At 43.2% G+C, this 21,996-nt stretch overlaps 1 long non-coding RNA gene across 1 annotated transcript; it reads right to left on the reverse strand.

Moving 5' to 3' along the window:
* Nucleotides 1-1,954: 1,954 nt before the first annotated feature.
* Nucleotides 1,955-15,423, reverse strand: LOC142723851 (uncharacterized). Its single transcript, XR_012875715.1, has 4 exons — nt 15,288-15,423; nt 12,836-13,006; nt 5,229-5,381; nt 1,955-2,030 (listed from the first exon to the last, which is right to left on the reverse strand). It is a non-coding gene; the product is annotated as an uncharacterized LOC142723851 (long non-coding RNA).
* Between the last annotated feature and the right edge of the window lie 6,573 nt (nt 15,424-21,996).

The following is a 21,996-nucleotide window of genomic DNA, read 5'->3' on the forward strand; positions in this document are numbered from 1 at the left end:
GAGACTTCTCCCAACGCATACCTCTGACGAAAAGAAAAAATTTAATGTGAACATACTCCAAGAAGCCCACAGCTCTGAATAAATATGGTGCAACTTGGGTTGTCAGTGCTGCACAAACTGACATCTACACCAGTTAGCATAGATGTCAGCTATAATATCCGCAGGTGTAAATTAAATATGTCATGCAGGAGATCTGCTCTCCCGCTGGTCCCGACTTACTAGTTGAAAAGACGCGAAAACAGCATAATGTCTCAAAAAGCTAAAATTTTTACTTAAAACGGGCATGCGCCAAAATTTCCCATTACATTACTTTACAATATCATGTATTATAAAGACATTTACTTTTGAGCTACTTTGACTAAATCGTTAGCATATGGAAAAAAAAACCACCAAGGAAAAAAAATTAATAAAAAAACTACGGCCTCCTTCATTTCCCCTCTAGCCGTCCTTTCCATCTCCAAAATGGTGTGTTTTCTGCCATTTTAGGTAGAAACATTTCTATTTGCTCACCATTTAGGCAAAGTAGCAGGAGGGTATATTATGCAGCTTCTCAAACTCTACCTTGAAGAGCTGTGTGGTTTGTATTTTAATAGTAACTTTTTAATCTAAATTTACTTTTTACTCTGCCTGACTTGGTATTTATTTGTTCAGAGTTTCAAGCTCACATTGACTTGGTCCTCCCCTATAGGACCTCTCTATCTGTTGAACTAAGTATCATTACTAAAACTTATCTGAATCTGATTCTTAAACATCTAGTTACTACTTCTGATCATACAGTACAGTCAGCCAAGCATACCAAGTTACCATGTTCAATCACACAATATTAAAATGAGTAAGGAGCATGGATACATATCAGCATTAGATACACATGGGTAGAACTTATCATTGTCAAACCTTGTTCTTAAAGCTTAAAAAAATGGTTTCAATTTATTAAAGATCATATCCGACTACCACCATAACAATTGACAGACATCAGGGGCTCCTTCCAGGAGAGTAATCACTAACCAGAGCATTGCCGACGCTCTGGCCATGGATTCCTGGGTTTTTAAACTCCTAACATCACTGTCCATATAGTGAAAGTGACATCAAGGGCTTTCCCAAGTCAGGAGTTCCCGGCCAGTGAGTGCTTGCAATGCTCTGGCAGGGGACTCCAGAGTTTAAAGCCAAATATGGATATTTAAAACCATATATGCACAGTAAAGTGAGAGGCTTTCTCTACAAGTGTAATTCCCAGCCCGACAGTAACATCAAGGGATCCTTAAGGAGCAGAATCCATATATGGACAGTGACGTCAGGGGCTCCCTCCAGGTGTGGAATCCCCAGCCAGTGCAATGCCAGTGTTCTGGCCTAGGATTTTGGCATCTTAAAGCTCCTAACGTCAGTGTCCATTTATGGACAGTGTTGTCAGGGGCTTCCCTAGGAGCAGAATCCCCAGTCAGAGCGTTGCTAACGTCAGGGGCTTTCCGAGCCTAGTGCTTAAAGTAACGCTGTGCCCGGGGAGTTCAGGTGATATATCCCACTCTATGCCTATATAGCCTTCCGTTGGAGGTATACGTAGAGACTTCTCCCGACACATACCTCTGCCGAAAATAAAAAATTGAATGTGAACATACTCCAAGAAGCCCACAGCTCTGAATAAATATGGCGCAACTAGGGTTGTCAGTGCTCCACAAACTGACATCTACACCAGTTAGCATAGATGTCAGCTATAATATCCACAGGTGTAAATTAAATATGTCATGCAGGAGATCTGCTCTCCCGCTGGTCCCGACTTACTATATGAAAAGACGCGAAAACAGCATAAAGTCTCAAAAAGCTAAAATTTTTACTTAAAACGGGCGTGCGCCAAAATTTCCCATTACAATACTTTACAAAATCATGTATTATAAAAAAATTTACTTTTGAGCTACTTTGCCTAAATCGTTAGCAAATGAAATAAAAGACACCTAGGAAAAAAAATAATTAAAAACCACCGGCCTCCTCCATTTCCCTTCTAGCTGTCTTTTATATCTCCAAAATAGGTGTGTTTTCTGCCAATTTAGGTAGAAAAAAAAAAGAAACAATTTGCTTATCATTTAAAGAGGCTTTGTCACCACATTATAAGTGCCGTATCTCCTACATAAGAAGATCGGCGCTTTAATGTAGGTTTATTTTAAAAAAACTATCTATTTTTACCACTTTATTAGCGATTTTAGATTTATGCTAATGAGTTGCTTAATGGCCAAGTGGGTGTATTTTTACTTTAGACCAAGTGGGCGTTGTACAGGGGAGTGTATGACGCTGACCAATCAGCCTTATGCACTCCTCTCCATTCATTTACTCAGCACATAGGGATCCTGCTAGATCCTTATGTGCTGTCTTATACTAACACATTAACAATACTGAAGTGCTTAGATATTTAATAGACATTCCACGGGATGTCTATTCACAATCTCTGCACTTCGTTACTGTTTCTATGGTAGTTACAGCAGAGGAAGCGTGATCTCGTTGTATCACGCTTCCTCTGCTGTAACTACCACAGACAGAGTAACGAAGTGCAGAGATTGTGAATAGACATCCTGTGGAATGTCTATTCACTGTCTAAACACTTCAGTAGAACGGGTGTCGCGAAAAAAAATTATTATATATAAATTTGATTTTAGTGTGTTATTAAAATACATTTTATTTATTTGTGTGTTTGTGTTTTACTTTTTTATTTTTTCTAACTTTTACTTCACTATGGGGGCTGCCATTTTTTTTTTCATCTCTGTATGTGTCGATTAACGACACATACAGAGATGGAATACGGCACATACATCCCCATAGAGAATGCGAACGGGAGCCGTTCCATTCACTATGGTGTACGCCGTCTGTGTGGGAAAGGTGCATGCGCCACTCCCACACAGTCCAAAAGGAAGGTCTTCGGCCATTTTCATGTGGACCGGAAGCCGCGGCCGGACAGTAAGATGACTACTTCCGGTCGTGACTTCCGGACATGTGATTAGAAGCAAGTACTAGGAGCGGAGCGAGCAGACGGAGCGAAGTTAGCGGCGGCAGGAGCAGGTAAGTTGTGTTTGTGTATGTTTGTGATTTACTGTGTGATTACCACTGTATGTAAGCCTACTACACTGTGCATTCGCTCAAAAAATGACGGCACATAGTGTAGGAGGTTTGAACATTCAACCCCCTCCTTTCTCCTGGCACTAGCCAGGACAAGGGAGGGGGGATTCTGTGAGCTCACTAGAGCGTGTGTGTCTATACCAAATTTGCAGCATAAAGCAATGAGGTTGCTTTACCACATTGCAATGCTTCAATTTTGGGAATTGCTCCCTCTAGTGACCAGCACATGGAAATGTTATCAATTAGAATCTAATTTATAATATTTCCTGAGTTGTGAAAAAATTAAAAAAAATAAGACAATGTCTAATCATGTATATACTAACAAAAAAGTCATGTATATACAACTAAAAAAGTTTCAATACATTAAAGATAATATCCGACTAGCTTAATTCATTTACCCTACCTTAACAACTAACAATGTCACTTGTTGTGAAAATTGACTTTTAAGTCCTAAAGCTGGTCACATGAATACAATGGGGGAATTTATTAAAGAGGCTCTGTCACCACATTATAAGTGGCCTATATTGTACATGATGTGATTGGCGCTGTAATGTAGATTACAGCAGTGTTTTTTAATTTAGAAATACGATCATTTTTGACAGAGTTATGACCTATTTTAGCTTTATGCTAATGAGTTTATTGATGACCAACTGGGCGTGTTTTACTTTTTGACCAAGTGGGCATTGTAAAGAGGAGTGTATGACGCTGACCAATCAGTGTCATACACTTCTCCCCATTCATTTACACAGCACATAGCGATATAGCTATATCGCTATGTGCAGCCACATAAACACACTATAACATTACTGCAGTGTTCTGATAATGAATATACATTATCTCCAGCCAGGACACGATGTGTATTCAGAATCCTGACACTTCTCTGTGATTTACAGCATAGCAGGCGTTGTCTCGTGAGATTACGCTGTAAGCTGTCATTTACAGCGAGATCTCGCTGTGCTGTGCTGTAGTCTCACACAGACGCTACAGAAGTGGTCAGGATTCTGAATAGACAACACGTCCTGGCTGGAGGTAATATATATTCATTGTCAGGACACTGCAGTAACGTTAGTGCTTGTATATGTGGCTGCACATAGCGATATAGCTATATCGCTAGTGCTGTGTAAATGAATGGGGAGAAGTGTATGACGCTGATTCGTCAGCGTCATACACTTCTCTTCACAACGCCCACTTAGTCAAAAAGTAAAACACGCCCAGGTGGTCATTAAGAAACTCATTAGCATAAAGCTAATATAGGTCATAACTCTGTCAAAAATGATCGTTTTTCTAAATAAAAAACACTGCTGTAATCTACATTACAGCGCCGATCACATTATGTACAAGATAGGCCACTTATAATGTGGTGACAGAGCCTCTTTAAGACTGTCATTTCATATGCCATTGTTAAACAGAAGCCTGCAGAAGTAAGTTGAGATAAATTTACTGTTAGTGACATTTTTACTACTTTTTGTAGGGTTTTTATGACTGCCTCTGACAATCCTTCGGCTTTCAGTATCAGGCCCTCAGAAGTCGACTGCACTATTTATTCTGTCAAAACAACGACGGAACCTTGTCACAACGGTGACAAACGGAAACCATTAGCAATGTTTCCGTCACTATTGAGATCAATGGTGATGCAAACAGAAGCTAAGGTTTCCGCTTGCCTTTCCATTGAGGGGTTTCCCCGATGGAAACCCTCAAAGGAAAGACAACGCTGATGTGAACACAGCCTTAGAGGGCATCTCTACCCATAAAATGCTGTATTTGGTATTCTTCCATAGTGTAAATTTTTCTTTTTGTCATGCATGTAGCCATATAACTACAATCAGGGGTGCACCAGGCTGTTACGTAAGTTCTTATGACCTCCAGGCAATGCTGGAGGTTTCTGACCTATAGCAGCATTCATGGAAAGAAATCAACATTAGATTATTGTATATTGAAAGCTGCTGCAGCGCTCAGGAGGAAGGACGTTACAGCCGCTTGAGTGGCCATACAATAATTACATATGAAAAGGGGGACATGGTTTTGAAAACTGCTGTAACTCTTGAAACATGTAAGAAACATGTAAAATGGCTAGAGAAAGTCTGAATGTGACCCCATGCCCTGGCATACAAAACTGGAATGGTCTTTACCTGTTTCCCTGCGGTGAACTTTCCTGCAGAGCCTGTGATTATGATGTGAAGATCTTGTAGCATGAAGAAAATGGTGGTCTTGTCTGAGAACTGAACAGGTCTGATAGGACGAAGACTGCTCTACACATAAGAGCTGCTGCATCAGGTGCTTGTCTGTAAAAAAGACACATCACAATGCCTTAGTATTCCATCAGCTGTGATGTCATCAACTGAAGGGAGAAGACTATGATGTCAACTGTAGGGAGAAGCCTGTGAGTGCTATAGATGAATATCCATGAAGAATTCATCATTTGTAGAGCACTGAAAGCAGATCATTATGCTTTATAAACAAATGTACATTTTGAGGCAACTCTGTTAGTAGAAAAAAAAACACATCGTATACCATTTTACACGTTGGCAATAGAATTCAGAATCACTACTGTAGGCTTATACTGGAACAATTGGGAACTTATTAAGGTTGCAGCATGCTTGGCCATTTTTATTTTTTTGCCTTCTAGCCATAATCTTTTTTTTACTTTAATGTCTACGTTTCTATTTGAGGCCTTGTTTTATTTTTGCAGGACAAGGTGTAACTTTTTTATGCATCACGTTTCCGCTAGAAGACTTTCACTTTTGATTATCACTTTAGAGCTTTACATGTGTATTCTTTTTATAATATTTTTTGTGCTGTATTAACATAATAGCCCAGCGGATCTCTACCTATAATATGCTGCCCTTCAGGAGTATTCCCAGGAACAATCCTCACTTCCTCATGTCTCATGTTAAAAGTGACACAAAGGCCTCGTTTACACGAGCGTGATATACGTGCAGCCGACGCGCGTGCTTTTCACACGTGTCGTACGCACCTATATTAGTCTATGGGGGCATGCAGACAGTCCGTGAGTTTTGCTCAGTGTGAGTCCGCTGAAAAAAACTTACGACATGTCTTATCTTTGTGCACTGTTCGCGCATCACGCACCCATTGAAGTCAATGGGTGTGTGAAAACCACGCATGCCGCACGGAAGCACTTCCGTGCGAACTGTGTGATTCGCGCAACAGCTGTCAAACTCTGAATGTAAATGTTAAGGATCTGCCAGGCACAGCTTCTGTATCCACGCCCATAGGTAATCAGTCTGCACCTGCTTCTATGTCTCTGAGACTGACTCCATCTTCCACCACTCAGGATGGCAGGCTTAGGAGTGGGAGAGCCTATCACAGCCTGGCCAGACGGAGCTAGCTCCCGCCCTCTGTCTATTTATACCTGCCTTTCCTGTTCCTCCTTGCTTGTGATTCTTCTCATTTGGTTTCCTGGCCCTGCTGCAGCTTCTTGATCTATTTGACCCTGCTTCATTTTGACCCTGGCTTACTGACTACTCTCCTGCTCTGCGTTTGGTACCTCGTACACTCCTGGTTTGACTCGGCTCGTTCACCACTCTTGTTGCTCTCTGTGTTGCCGTGGGAAACTGCCCCTTTTCCCTTGCTTCTGTGTACCCTTATCTGTTTGTCTGTCGTGCACATATTGAGCGTAGGGACTGTCGCCCAGTTGTACCCCATCGCCTAGGGCGGGTCGTTGCAAGTAGGCAGGGACTGAGTGGCGGGTAGATTAGGGCTCACTTGTCTGTTTCCTTACCCCCGTCATTACAGTAAACAGAAAAGCACCACCTGCTTTTCTGTTTACAAACATCCAAATGGAGTGTCATAATGATGGCGGCTGCAAGAAAATCTCGCAGTCGCGCATCATACGCTGATGACACACGGAGCTGTTAAGTGCCTTTTGCGCACGCAAAATGCTGCATTTTTTGCGTGCACAAAACGCACACGCTCGTGTAAATCAGGCCTAAGGGTGTGTTCACACGGCTTATATTCAGCTGTTTTTCGGGCTGTAAACGCATTGAAAAATGGCTGAAAATACATGGCCTGAACACCTCCGAACATATGCCGATAAATGTCAATGGGAAAAACGGCGTTTCGTTCCCACGGGGCGTTTTTTACGCGTCGTTTCTAAAAACGGCACATAAAAAAACGCCCGGTAAAAAAGAAGTGCATGTCACTTCTTGAGCCGTTTTGGAGCCATTTCTCATTGTCTCAAAAAAAAACAGCTACAAAAATGGCAGTAAAAAAACACATCAAATAACGCTTTGCATAAAAAACACCTGAAAATCATAGGCTGTTTTCCCTTGAAAACAGCTACGTATTTAACAGCCGTTTTTTGTTAAGCATATGAGCATACCCTTAAAGAGGCTCTGTCACCAGATTTTGCAACCCCTATCTGCTATTGCAGCAGATCGGCGCTGCAATGTAGATTACAGTAACGTTTTTATTTTTAAAAAACGAGCATTTTTGGCCAAGTTATGACCATTTTCGTATTTATGCAAATGAGGCTTGCAAAAGTACAACTGGGCGTGTTTACAGTAAAAGTACAACTGGGCGTGTTGAAAAGTAAAAGTACAACTGGGCGTGTATTATGTGCGTACATCGGGGCGTGTTTGCTACTTTTACTAGCTGGGCGTTTTGTATAGAAGTATCATCCACTTCTCTTCAGAACGCCCAGCTTCTGCCAGTGCAGACACAGCCGTGTTCTCCAGAGATCACGCTGTGACGTCACTTCCCCAGGTCCTGCATCGTGTCGGACGAGCGAGGACACATCGGCACCAGAGGCTACAGATGATTCTGCAGCAGCATTGGCGTTTGCAGGTAAGTCGATGTAGCTACTTACCTACAAATGCTGATGCTGCTGCAGAATCAACTGTAGCCTCTGGTGCCGACACGATGCAGGACCTGTGAGTGACGTCACAGATCTGCACTGCCAGAAGCTGGGCGTTCTGAAGAGAAGTGGATGATACTTCTCATCAGAACGCCCAGCTAGTAAAAGTAGTAAACACGCCCCGATGTACACTCATAATACACGCCCAGTTGTACTTTTACTTTTCAACACGCCCAGTTGTACTTTTGCAAGCCTCATTTGCATAAATACGAGAGCTCTCAGAATCCCCCCTCCCTTATCCTGGCTAGTGCCGGGAGAAACGAGGGGATTGAACGGTCAAACCTCCTACACTGTGTGTCGCCATTTTTTGAGCTAACACACAGTGTAGTAGGTTAACATACAGTAGAAAACACACAGTAAAACACGAACATAGACAGACCTCACTTACCTGCTCCTGCCGCCGCCGCACCCTTCGGTCCCTCTGCTACCTCCGCTCCAAGTGCACAAGTCCGGAAGCCGCGACCGGAAGTAGTAATCTTACTGTCCGGCCGCGACTTCCGGTCCACAAGAAAATGGCGCCGGACATCGCACAGTTCAATTTGGACTGTGTGGGAGCGGCGCATGCGCCGTTCCCACATAGACGGCGTACAGCATAGTGGATGGAACGGGCCCCGTTCGCATTCACTATGGGACTGTATGCACCGTATTCCATGTCTGTATGTGTTGTTAATCGACACATACAGAGATGGGAAAAAAAATGGCAGCCCCCATAGACAAGAAAAAGTGAAAAAATAAAAAAAAGTAAAACACAAACACACAAATAAATACATTTTTTTTAAATAAAACACTAAAAGCAAATTGATCTAAAACATTTTTTTTTCGTGACACTCGTCCTTTAACCTTAAAAACACACATTAAATGAAATAAATCCTTTTATAAAATTGTCCCCTATAGATAAACCTGCAAGACTTCCAGCAAGCTGCAGAAAAAAGCCGTTGTGATTTTGCAGAAAAGAGGGAGCCTTTTCCTACCAGCCTCCTCTATCTAAACATCTGCAGCGGAAATGCCACTTGTGAACACCCTAAAAGTATGTTCACACTGAGTTTTTTGTAGGCAGAAAAATCTGCTTCAAAATTCCTTCAGGAGGCTGCGCTCTCTTTGCTGCGTTTTTTTTTTTTTTTGCGAGTTTTTCAGCCGTGGGCAAAAAGCGCAGTGAAAAACATTTTCTCTGCCTCCCATTGATGTCAATGAAAGGTCAGAGATGGAAACGCCTGAAGAAAGAGCATGACGCTTTTTTTTCCTGCAAGCGTTTTCTTTTCCACTCGCAGGAAAAAAAGCCTTTACCTCCCTTTGAAATCAATGGTAGGCGATTTCTGCTGTATTTTGGCGCAGTTTCCAACGTGTTTTCCGCACCAAAAACAGGGCCCAAAAAAACTCAGTGTGAACTAGGCCTAAGGAAATGACGCAGCATTTACAGTAGCAGCACAGTGAATGAGATTTGAACAAATCTCATGCAGACGCTACAGTAAAAATCTGCAGCAAAAACGTTCATAAATTGACCTGCAGTGCGGATTTTAAATACGCAGCCTGCCAATTTATGCTGCGGATCCGTTGCTATTTTGTTGCTGGTTTTCCACATTGATTCAATTCAATGAGGAAAACCCGCAACAAAATAGCAACAAATCCGCAGCATAAATTGACGTGCCATTGATAGGTCAATTTATGAAATTTTTTGCTGCGGAAGTGAAACCTAGAACAAATAGCAAATGTTGCCACTTTTGTGGCGGAAACGCTGCGATTCTGCTTCAAAATTCACAAAAAAGCTAATGCTTACCTCCAGCCTTTGTCATAGTGACGCGTTTCTCTGTCCTGAGTGACACCTGGCCTCCTGGGATGACGTTTCAACCCATGTGACTGCTGCAGCCAATCACAAGCTGTGGCGGTCAATTGGGCTGCCGCATCATTCCAGGAGGCCAGGCTGCACTGAAACAGAAGAAGGCGTTGCTATGACAACAGCCAGGGGTAACTATCAGCTTCTTTTATTTTTTTTCAAGCAGTGTTTCTGCAGCGGAGATTCCGACTGAAAATCGGCACCATGTGCACTTTTTCAGGCGGAATTCCCTGCAGGTTCAAGGTTGGATATGCTGTGTAGCCTAAAGCTGGGTTCTCACTGTGCAGATTTTGCAAGTATTTTTTAACCCAAAACTAGGAACGGAACCTAAACAGAAGAAATATATAAGGGAAGGCCTTATAGGTCCGCTCTCCTTGATCCAATTCTGGCTTTGGCTTACAAAATGCTGACAAAATCTGCACTGTGGGAACCCAGTCTTAGGCCTTATTCACACGAACGTGTCCGTTTTACGAGCGCAAAAGTTCAGTGTGGCATCTGTATATGGTGCGTGGCTGCGTGATTTTCACGCAGCCGACATCATTATGATGGAGGTGCTTTTCTGTTTTCATTCATTTATTTTACTACTGTAGCGAGCATCACGTGCGGCACCGGGAAGTGCTTCCGTGTGCCGAGCGCGATTTGCACGGACCCATTGACTTCAATGGGTGCGTGCTGCACGAAACACGGGCAAGTATAGGACATGTCGTGAGTTTTACGCAGCGGACACACGCCGTGAAAATCACGACATGTCAGAACGGCCCCATTGACTTACATAAGTCCGTGCGACGCGCGTGATTTCCACGCGCGTAGCACGGACGTAATACACGTTCGTGTGAATAAGGCCTAAGGGTGTGTCCGGATGTGGCAGTTTTTCTGCCGATTTGCAGCGTGGGTTCTGCATCGCAAATCCGCAGCAGCTTACAGTACATCACAAGGGGATGGGGTTTTCAAAACCCCTTCCACATGTAGCAGAAGACGACGACCGCAATAACAGCGGAGCATTCTGCTTATTTCAAATCTGCCGCGTGCTTATTCTGTTGCGGAGAAGCCACGGATTTTCACTGCGGATTTCAGCCTTTGCAATGCATAGGCTGAAACCTAGGTCAAATCTGCTGCTAAATCCGCAACTAAATCTGTATGTAACATATGTGGATTTCCCAAGAATTCGCATCAAAATCTGCGGGGAAATTGTCCGCTAAGTCCCCCTACGGAATATAGGTTGCCCAGGTTCCTGAAAGACAAATCTGCCTAGATATAGTCTAGATATGCCTAGATATAGCAATTTGGTAGCGACGAGGGGCATTTATTTAGGGGGATTGAGTATAAAGCAGATCTCTATTACAGTTTCATATGGTTTGTTACCCAGCTTTTCTGAAACCCTCAAAGGCAAATCTGCCTAAATATGACACAATTTGAGAGATAATGGTTTGTTACCCAGCTGTCCCAGTACCCTGAAAGGCTTTGCCTTATCTATGGCACAATTTGGTAGCGAGGAGGGGCATTTATTTAGGGGGATTTAGTATTTTACAGTCTCTATTACAACTTCACATGGTTTGTTACCCAGCTTTCCTGGGATCCTGAAAGACAAATCTGGCTAGCTAAGCTACAGTATGCGAAATGTATCACTGCATAAAAAGGCAGGTGTGTTAATCGCAGCTTCGCAGCGATTCTTGGCTCCTGATTAGCAAATCTGACTAGTAATGCTACGATATAGGGGATGTAGATTTATCAATACAGGACTAGGCAGATCTGGCATTCTGCCGCCTGGGAAAGATTGGTAACAAACTCTGTGGGGCAGTGATGGATGGCATATTGGTCATATAAAACACACACAATACTGCTCTGATACGTTGAGTGTATCTATCAGATAGTATCAGGGAAATATGGCTTGTGGTCACCATTGCAGATCCACAGTGTTGCTGTTCTATGAGAGCTGAGTGACTAGTCGTTCTAGCTATATATATATATATATATATATATATATATATATACAGGCCATGCTCCAGGTTTATGTGGGCCCTTGGGCGACACAGACTTAGTAAGCCCCTTTGCGGGGAAACTCACAGCGGCAGTAAAATGGCAGAAAACTTAATTTTTTTGTCCCCTTATAGACATTAGCCCTGTTTATGCCCTCATATAGAATTTATGCCCTCAGATTGTACCCCAATAAATTTAGTGCCCTCTGTAGATAGTGCCACACAGCCCCCCTCCCAGGTAGTGCCAAACAGCCCTCTCCTCCCAGGTAGTGCCACACAGCCCCCTCCCTGGTAGTGCCACACAGCCCCCATCCCAGGTAGTACCATACAGCCCCCCCACCCAGGTAGGGCCACAAAGCCCACTCTCCCAGGTATTGCCACACAGCCCCCTCCTCCCAGGTAGTGCCACACAGCCCCCCTCCCTTTAGGTAGTGCCGTTGGGGTTCCCTCTAGGAGTAGAATACCCAGCCAGAGCATTGCCGACGCTCTGGCTGGGGATTCCACTTCAGGAGAAGCCCCTGACATGACTGTACATATATGGACATTGTTGTCAGGGGCAACCCCATAGCCATAGTCCCGGGCAGAGCACTATTAGCACTCTGCCTGAGACATTTGACAGGGCTCAGGAGTGAAAGAGTACCATGTAAAATTGAGGCCTAATTTGAAGATTTACAAAGTATTGGTTCACAATTGCAGGGCTCTGATGTGAAATAATAAAGGAAACCCCTGACAAGTGACCCCATTTTGGAAACTGCACACCTCAAGTCATTTATTAAGGGGTGTAGTGAGTATTTTCACCCTACAGGTCTTTTCCATAAATGATTGTGCTGCGGATTGTTGCATAGTAAAAATTTAAATTTTTACCTAGATATACTATTTCAGTGGCAAATATTGTTAAAAGGGTTGTCCCGGGTATGAAAATGCCTTATATGTGGAAGTAAACAGCTATTTAGGCACTGTCACGGCGCAGGGTGTGACCCACTGAGCCATATCGCGTAGTGGGATAGCAGCTGGCCAACTAGGTACAATACAATGTCTATAGTCCAGAAAAGGTACCTGAGGCAATGTAGACAGTAGCGGTGACACAACTTGACATTCACTGTAGATGGCACAGTAGATGCAGCGGAAGACACGACTTGACTCTCACTGTAGATGGCACAGAGGCACGGTAGCACAGGATACAGGGTACAGGCAGCAGGAACGGGTAATACTGGGAACTGGAAAACACTAGGAGATCATTTACAACACAAACTTTAGGTATACAACAACGTTCCGACAAGGATCAAGTGGGCAGGGCCCTTTTTATAGTCCAGCAGCATTCTGGGCTAATTACTGATTTTAAACAACTGGACGCGTACTGGGCATTTAAGGCAGTGCTCGTGCGGGCGCGCGCGCCCTGCAGGAAACAGTCTCAGAACCCGGAAGTGAGTACCGGCGTCTCCCTGGAGGGAGATGCCACCGAGAACACAGACGTCCATGGCCGCGGCCGTCAGAGGGTAAGTCTGAACTAGGGTCCGCGGCCATAGACGTTGTAGGGTTCAGAGGGGAGGGAGCGCCATTTGGCTTTTGGAGAGTGGATTTGCTTGGTAGTAGATTTGTTTGAGTATTGCTGGTATTTCCGTTTACAATGTGAGTGTACATGTAAGCTGGGCAGAGTACATCAGGGACGTAGTCAGGTGGTATAATAATCGGGTTAAAAAACCCAGTAAAATAATCCATAGATGTGTGTTACGCAGTGAAGCAATCCTTTCTGCACAGGCCAGTGTCGCACTGATAAATAGTCCTTACTTATTCCATTTTGGTCCACACTCCGCACCTTTGCAGCTTGGGGAATTTTGATGGGAAAGTGTTGTGCTGGTATAATACGGGCACCCTCGCTTCCAGCAGATATGTTTGGGGCCCCTCCTTGCGGGACGAGCTATAGTTATTATTTTTACCATTTTGGGGTACATGCGACTTTTTGATCACTTTTTATCCTATTTTTTGGGAGGAAAGGTGACCAAAAAACTGCAATTCTGGCATTGTTTTTCAGGTTTTTTTATACAGTGTTCACCATGCGTTATAAATTACTTGTTAACTTTATTCTGCGGGTCAGTCCGATTCCGGCGATAACTAATTTATAGCACTTTTTTATGTTTTACAACATTTTGCACAATAAAATTACTTTTGTAAAAAGAATGTATTTTTTCTGTCGCCAAGTTGTGAGAACCATAACGTTTTCATTTTTTCGTCGACGGAGCTGTATGAGGGCTTGATTTTTGCGAGACGAGCTATAGTTTATATAGGTACCATTTTTGGATACACGCGACTTTTTGATCACTTTTTATTCCAATATTTGTAGGGCAAAGTGACCAAAAAACCGATATTCTGGTATCGTTTTTTTATGGTTTTTTTACACCATTCACCGCGTGGAATAAATAAAATAATATTTTTATAGTTTAGGCCATTAGGGTATGTTCACACGGCCTATAATCAGACGTAATTCGGGCGTTTTACGCCTCGAATTACGCCTGAAAAAATGGCTCCATTACGTCTACAAACATCTGCCCATTGCTTTCAATGGGTTTTACGATGTTCTGTTCCCACGAGGTGTAACTTTACGCGTCGCTGTCAAAAGACGGCGTGTAAAAAGACGCCCACATCAAAGAAGTGCATGTCACTTCTTGGGACGTTTTTGGAGCCGTTTTTCATTGACTCCATTGAAAAACAGCTCCAATAACGTCCGTAAAATACACCGCGAAAAACGCGAGTAGTTACAAAAAACTTCTGAAAATCAGGAGCTGTTTTCAGGCGAAAACAGTGCCGTAATTTCAGATGTATTTTGCTACTGCGTGTGAACATACCCTTACGGACGCAGCGATACCAAATATGTATGGTTTATTTTTTTTTTCAATAATAATGGACGTTTTCCGTGCTAGGCAGACCGGGAGGCCAGTATTAGGCCTCTGGTTGTCATTGCAGCCACCGGAACCCCTGCAATTTCATTGCTGGGGTTCCGATGAGCTGCAAACAACCTAAATGCAGCGATCGTTTTTGACCGCTGCATTTAAGGGGTTAATAGCGGTGATCGAAGCTAATTTCGGTCCCCACCATTACAGCGGGATGTCAGCTGTAATACAACGCTGACATCCAGCAATGATGGTGTCGACTCAGGATACGGCAAAATGCGGGAAGCACTAGCTTTCCATGACGTATCCATACAGCAAATGTCGGGAAGGGGTTAAATAGAGAAATATTTACATAATAAAGCTGTGGCCACTTCCACTTTACCACACAAGCTGTCTTTGGTTTTATTTAAGGTAAAATAATGGTGTAATAGGCCAATGGCAAGTGGGTTTTAAGTTGGTGAATGTCCTTGCAGTCTCACAGCAGAATGGTAGAGGCACAGATCCTATGTAATGTATCCACGGGATAACTGAATATGACTAAACATGGTGGCAGTCATGTGACCCTCCCCTCTACATACACACACATACATCATGTGACACCTAGCATTAACATGACATACATGTGTTGGGACCGCATAGAGGACACATCCATGGGCTAAGTGAATAGGACTAATGGTAGAATAATGATGACCAACCACATCACTGTTCGTGTATTTACTAAAATGGCCGCCTGTCTCTAGGTGATATTTAAAATGTCTGCCTGTCTCTAGCTAATGTTATCATGTTGTTAATAAAGTTGGCTGTTTTAAAAAAAAAAAAAACCCATAGAGGAGACAGATAGTATTATGTAAGAGCTGCTTCTACACAGACCCTGACAGACATGATGAGAGGCTGCTGGAAGAGGGAATACTTATAAGGTCTCATGCACACAGCCGTAGCCATGTGCACGGTCCATAATTACGGGCACGGATGGCCGCGGACTGTCACCCATGATTGCGGGACGTGCTGCCATTATAAAGTATAGGAGCACGGTCCGTAAATTCAAAAAATAGTCCTATATTTTGCGGTTCATTTCTACTGCCCATACACCTCCCTGTAAATATATGGGAAGGTGTCCGTGGGCCATAGAAATTAACGTGTCAGTATTTTTATCTGCAATTATGGATCCGTAATTGCGGATAAAAATGATGGTCGTGTGCATGAGGCCTGACTTCTGTTCCTCAGTAAAATGCTATTGACGGGTTAGATACCTGGACAGTGTTACCTGAATGCTGGGGGTCACATGGTGTGTGTGCGCGTGCGTGAATGTATCACATGACTCTCCCCGTATTTAGTCACTTCAGTTAGCCCATGGATGCATTACTATGGACTATACTATTATTATTTATTTATTTTTACAGTGGCAACTGCACTGATATGAGAAAGGTATGAGAGCAGAGTTTCTAATACATGAATATTAGAAAACTGTATGATTTCCTATTCTATAAATAAATGAAACAAATAAAAACTGGACAACCCCTTTAATAAATGTGTTGCATCTTCGGCTGGCCGTGTCCCACAGGGTAAAATCCAGTTTGTGACGTAAATTGTAGTCAATCTTTTGCACCGTGGGTGGGGGCCCCTCCTGCCAAGCCACTCACATTTTTTTTAAAGCGGCAAGAGAGTTTCAAAACAACAAATAAATCGCAAATAATTCGGCAATAGGGCGTGCGCCATCATTTTGGACTTTTTAATGCCAGAAAACTGGGGTGATGCCCTTCATAAATTCCCCCACGTTCTCACACAGTCTCCTCTGTGGAGCATCATAAAGTTGCAAAGTCTGAAGATCAAAACTAAAATGGAAAGTAGTCCAATGTTTACATCACAAACATACACTTCATAAATGATTGTAAAAAACAGATGATCTACTTTATTACATATACATAGGATGTGGTTTTAGCACAAAGTGACTGCAAGACGTCCTCAAATACAGTAGTAACCACAGTGTGTCCAAATCCAATGACAGCCGGTGTCTTCCACTACAGTGACAGCCACAGTGCACCCGATTACAGACAGACAGTGTCCCCAAATACAGTAACAGCCACAGTGTCCCCAAATACAGTGAAAGCCACAGTGTCCCCGATTACAGAGACAGCCAGTGTCTCCAAATATACTAACAGTCACAGTGCCCTAAATACAGTGACAGCCACAGTGTCCCCAGACACTGACAATCACAGTGCTCCAAATATAGTGACAGCCACAGCGCCCCCAGACACTGACAATCACAGTGCTCCAAATACAGTGACAGCCACAGCGCCCCCAGACACTGACAATCACAGTGCTCCAAATATAGTGACAGCCACAGCGCCCCCAGACACTGACAATCACAGCGCTCCAAATACAGTGACAGCCACAGCGCCCCCAGACACTGACAATCACAGTGCTCCAAATACAGTGACAGCCACAGCGCCCCCAGACACTGACAATCACAGTGCTCCAAATACAGTGACAGCCACAGCGCCCCCAGACACTGACAATCACAGTGCTCCAAATAGAGTGACAGCCACAGCGCCCCCAGACACTGACAATCACAGTGCTCCAAATATAGTGACAGCCACAGCGCCCCCAGACACTGACAATCACAGTGCTCCAAATATAGTGACAGCCACAGCGCCCCCAGACACTGACAATCACAGTGCTCCAAATACAGTGACAGCCACAGCGCCCCCAGACACTGACAATCACAGTGCTCCAAATATAGTGACAGCCGCCAGCATAATTTACCTTGTCTTATGGTGAATCCAATCTAAGCAAGAGGAAGCATCACTTGCAGAGCAGACTCTTTGTTGGAGATGCTGCCACCTGCTGGCTGTACTTGTTCTATGTCTTCTATATAACAAGTAAATCTTTCCCAAAGACCACCTGCCGAACTAGGTTTCGGCAGGTTTATAAGATGAAAAACTGCCAGGCTGCAAAGAAAGCAGCCCAATTTTACTTTTTTTCTCCCCACCTTCCGAAAGACATAACTTTTTATTTTTGCGTCTATATTGTCCTATGAGGGCTTGATTTTTGCGGAACGAGTTGTAGTTTTTTGTAGCACCATTAAATGTAATGTACTAGGAAACGGGGAAAAAATTATTTGTGGGGTAGTAAATTTAAAAAACAGCGATTCCTCCATGGTTTTTTGCGCATAGTTTTTACGGAATTCACTGTGCAATTAAAACAACATGTTAGCTTTATTCTGTGGGTCAATACGATTACGGCGATACCAAAAATATATAGTTTTTTCTATATTTTACTACTTTTACAAGTAAAAACCTAAGTGTAAAAAATAGAATTTATTTTGTATCGTCAAATTCCGAGAGCCACAACTTTTTTATTTTTCCGTCGATTAAGTGGTATGAGGGCTTATTAAACACATTATTAAACACCTGCATTAACCCTTACTTCACCACCACTTCCTTACAGTGGGGCTCTGTGAGGAAAGGGGGCACGAAAGATGGCCACAGGCTCTGTAGGGTAGCGGGGTAGCACAGGGTGACAAGCAGGCACTGCCTACTCTTCAGCTTCTTCTGCTGGCTGGGCTGGCACTGCTGTACAGGGCTGGCTTCAGACTGGTGGCAGGCACTCAAGACTCCTGCCTCAATCAAAGCTCTACCTCCTCAAACATACAGAGACACCCTTGTCACTGAGGGAAAAGACAAAGTGGGAGGGGCTAGTATGAGTGGGGGCGGGCATTGTCTGTTGCTTGGAATCCGTATAGTTTCAACGTATAGGTCAACGGGACAGGGCTCTGCGATGCTATAGTGCCCGTTCCATTCACCTAAATGCAGCTATATGGGCCCTATAGTGTTAGGATATCGGTGGACACCTTTATGAGTTTTACACGTTAGCGGTTTTCTGGAGTTATAAAACTTGCACTAAGTTTCAGGCTGTAAATTTCATTCAGAAGTATTGCAATGTATTATATTAGCAATCAGCATATTGTATGTTAAAATCCCGCAGTAGGACTAAAATAAAAACGTAAAAAAAAAGTTTCATAAAGTTTATAGAAAAATGAAAAAAGAAACTAGTTTCCCTTACAAAATGCCTGACAGTACAAGATTGGTATCGTGGCATCTGTAGCGACCTGTACTATAAAAATACAACATTATTTATCCTGCACAGGGAATGACGGAAAAAACAATGTCAGAATTGCTATAATCTCGCCTCCCAAAACAGCAAAAACAACTCATCAAAAAACAATGGTGAAAAAAAAGTTTCATTCTCAGAATGAAGTGTTTTTAAAAGTTTTTATTGTGCAAAACGAATAAAACACAAAATAACTGGATATGTTTGCTATCGCCATAATTGTGACGACCTCCAGAAGAAAGTCATGTCATTTGTACTGACCATTGAATTCTATAAAAACAAGACTAAAAGTTGTTCAATACATTTATGTGCCCCAAAATGGTAAGATTAAAAAATACACCTCATCCCGCACCAAATAGGACTTTATAAGGCGGTGTCGATGAAAAAACGAAAAACCATGGAAATGTGAGATGAAAATAATCATCATGTGGACCCCAACATGGTACCGGTAAGACATACAAGGAATACGCTTTCTAATAGGCGTCCTGCGGGCTTCTGCGCAGGTCAATTTAAACAGAGGGGGAAGCAAATATTAGTAAATCTGTCATTAACGAGAATACATAAAAACATGGGATTTATTTTGTTATTGTCAAAGATCTGTTATCCATGTCATGTAGAGATAAAGTACAAAGCTGCCGCCAAACAGCAGGAGATGTCGCGTAGCCAAGGACTGCTTAGTAAATCCGCAAATAACACCGCGTGGGTTTTGCCACCCGGCAGCCACCATTGTTCAGCTGCAGGGTGCATGGGCAGCCTGACTGTCAGTTAGTCACATGGCTGCTTAACATTAAAGCAACAACTGAACAGTTCAGCCCCATCTGTTGTGCTACACTGCATAGTGTGACTATATTGTGCTGTGTGTAGTGTGTTCAGAGTAGCGCTTACCGATAGATGTACAGGAGATCTGAGCAGTCACAACCAGGTACATATGAAAGGAAATCATGTGCAGGACATTCTCCTCAGAGATCACCAGTCACTGGAAGAGTCGTTACAACTCAACTGATCATGGCAGTCGGCCAACGGTCTTACCAACCAGTCCAAATCATAACCAATCACTGCCAGACATGTCTGTCACATGACCTCTTCACTGCAGCCAATTGTCTTTCAGGAATTATCTTTAAAACTGGACAAATATCATTTTCATCAATAATCTTTTTGGACAGTCGTTTCATCCAAATCCAACAAAGCAGATATTATAATGTGTAAGGAAGGGAAATCCCATCATGAAAATGTTCCCAGTGTATTCATTTTCAACAACTGTATGTGGCAGTTTTTAATGCCAAATTCCCAGTGATCGAGACCACGACTTCTCAATCTTTTACTGCTGGGTCCTGAACCAGCCAGAACATGGCGATGCCCGGGCCTAAGAAATGGTCGCAGTCCATGCCAAGATGTTTACAAATATTTATTTCTCAATGTGTCCTAATGTGTCATTGTTGTGCAGCGACAGACGCCATACAGTAGATTAGAAGATTCCTTTCTAGGATTTTTTGTTCTATGTTCACCCGGGGGTGTATTTGTTCCAGATTTTCTGCAAAGATTCTTCACCAAAAATCTGCAGCAACTTGCATTGCAAGTTTTCCAAACCTCATTCACACATTGCAGAAAAAATCAGCAGGGTTGTTAGGGCTTGCAGATCTGAAAATCCACAGCATGTTCTGTTCTGTTGCGGAAAGGTGGAAGAATTTGTATTTAACCCTTGCCATGACAAATCCATGGTTAAATCCAAGTAAAAATCAGCTTCAAACTCCTCAGGGGTGCGATGCAGATTTGTGTTGCTGATTTGAAGGCAGAAAATACTCCCTGTGTGAACATAGACTATGGCTGATGTTGGGGCTTCTCTTTGCTGCATGACAGATCATATAGATTGTATTTTGCATGTTTACAATGTGTTCCTTTCCAAACCAGAACAGGTCACTTTTACAGCCGTTTCAGACAAGGTGGATCACATAATGCCGGCTGTACTAGAGTGTGTTTAACCCCTTAGTGACCAGCCTATTTTAGGCCTTAATCACCAAGCAGTTTTTTACGTTTTACCATTGTGGCATTCAAAGAGCTAGAACTTTTTTATCTTTGCATCGACATAGCAAACATAGGGACTTGTTTTTTGCGGGACAAGTTGTATTTTTTAATAGCACTATTTTGGGGTACATATAATTTGTTGATTAGCTGTTATTAACTTTTTTTGGGGGGAATAGAAATAAAAGTTTTCTTATGTTTTACTACTTTTAGGCCCGCTGCACACGGCTGTAGCTGTAATCCCAGTCCGTGATTACGGCTACGGCCGGCCACGGACAGTCGTCCTCATTTGCAGGCCATGCTCCCATTATAAAGTATGGGAGCATGGTCTGTAAAATAAAAAAATTACACATGTCCTATATTTTACGGAAGCTTCCTATGGCCCGAGCACCTTCCCATAAATATACGGGACGGTGACCGTTGGCAAAAGAAATGAATGGGTCTGTAATTGCAGTCGTTAATTACGGATGAAATGTACGGTCGTGTGCATGGGGCTTTACACAGTAAAAACACTTTTTTTAAAAAAAAATATTTGTTTTTGTGTCGCCATATTTTTAGAGCCATAACTTTTTATATTTTTCAGCCGATGCAGCTGTATGAGCGATGCAGCTGTATGAGGGATGCAGCTGTATGAGGGATGCAGCTGTATGAGGGATGCAGCTGTATGAGGGATGCAGCTGTATGAGGGATGCAGCTGTATGAGGGATGCAGCTGTATGAGCGATGCAGCTGTATGAGGGATGCAGCTGTATGAGGGATGCAGCTGTATGAGGGATGCAGCTGTATGAGGGATGCAGCTGTATGAGGGATGCAGCTGTATGAGGGATGCAGCTGTATGAGGGATGCAGCTGTATGAGGGATGCAGCTGTATGAGGGATGCAGCTGTATGAGCGATGCAGCTGTATGAGGGATGCAGCTGTATGAGGGATGCAGCTGTATGAGGAATGCAGCTGTATGAGGGATGCAGCTGTATGAGGGATGCAGCTGTATGAGGGATGCAGCTGTATGAGGGATGCAGCTGTATGAGGGATGCAGCTGTATGAGGGATGCAGCTGTATGAGGGATGCAGCTGTATGAGGGATGCAGCTGTATGAGCGATGCAGCTGTATGAGGGATGCAGCTGTATGAGCGATGCAGCTGTATGAGGGATGCAGCTGTATGAGGGATGCAGCTGTATGAGCGATGCAGCTGTATGAGGGAT

Source organism: Rhinoderma darwinii, unplaced genomic scaffold (assembly GCF_050947455.1).
Source record: "Rhinoderma darwinii isolate aRhiDar2 unplaced genomic scaffold, aRhiDar2.hap1 Scaffold_56, whole genome shotgun sequence".
NCBI lineage: Eukaryota > Metazoa > Chordata > Amphibia > Anura > Rhinodermatidae > Rhinoderma > Rhinoderma darwinii.